Below are 1289 nucleotides of genomic sequence, written 5' to 3'. Positions count from 1 at the left end.
CGTCGTCGTCGTCGTCGTCTCTCTCTCTCTCTCTCTCTCTCTCTCTCTCTCTCTCTCTCTCTCTCTCTCTCTCTCTCTCTCTCGCTCACTTCTCTCTTTCTCTTTCTCTTTCTCTCGCTCGTTCGTTCATTCGCGCTCGCTCTTTTTATTTTTCTTTCTTGCTCGCTCACACTGTCACCGTAAATATATGTTACGTACGCAAACATGGCGGAATTAAACGTTCGGTTAGTATATGTGCGCCTTGCGGTCACGCGCTGCGTCGCCATGTCACCACGCAGACTCCCATGATGAGCCAGCTGCATGCATCGGTGCCATTCAGCACCCGCGCCAGTGATACTCGCAAGTTTCTTTGCCACCACCACCTGCCTATATTTGACCTTGCCTTATCACCGGCGAGCGCGCACAATAGGTGTAATAAGCAGAATACCTGCCATTGTGGTACCATTACAATCGCGCTGCGTGTTCTGTATTTACTCGGCTGGGTTTTTTACAAGCGAGCGCGCAGAGGGAGAGAGAGAGAGAGAAACTAGGTCCGGCATAGGGAAATGCGGCATAGGGAAATCCCCGGGCGTGGAGGGACAGTACCGCAATGTGGCAGCACTAGTGTTAGGATTAGGGTTAGGATCAGGGTTAGGGTTAGGGTTAGGGTTAGGGTTAGGAATATAAGGCCATGTCTAGTACGGAAGTATGACTGTGGAATCTTTCTGTGGAAGATTTGGACTTTGAAGTATGTACTTTCAACTGTATCACGTGACTGTCCCTCCACGCCCGGGGGATAGCAACACCCTCCGGTATAGCCCCCCGCCTGCACACACGGTGGCAGTGACGGTGGTAGACGGTTGGCTTACATCTAGGTGAGACCTCTTCTGGCGCCACGTACGATGATCGTTGGTCATTCATCTACGCGTGGTCCGTATATTATTAGCCGATGATGACAGCTCGCCACCTCCCACGCCATTAAACCGCGTCAGGTGATTTCCTACGGGCCCAATTTGTGGGCGTGTAACGTACGCCTTCTATGTAGTACGCGCGCACACACACGCACACGCACACGCACATGTGCACGCACGCACACGCACAAGCACACGCACATGTGCACGCACGCACACGCACACGCACAAGCACACGCACGCGCGCGCATACACGAACGCACACACGCACACGCACACGCACCCGCACACGCACACGCACACACACACGCACACACACACACACACACACACACACACACACACACACACACACACACACACACACACACGCACACACGAAATCACGTAAGCGCACAC

The sequence above is a fragment of the Priapulus caudatus genome, unplaced genomic scaffold (genome assembly GCF_000485595.1).
Source record: "Priapulus caudatus unplaced genomic scaffold, Priapulus_caudatus-5.0.1 Scaffold72, whole genome shotgun sequence".
Classification (NCBI taxonomy): domain Eukaryota; kingdom Metazoa; phylum Priapulida; class Priapulimorpha; order Priapulimorphida; family Priapulidae; genus Priapulus; species Priapulus caudatus.
This window is presented reverse-complemented; position numbering follows the sequence as displayed.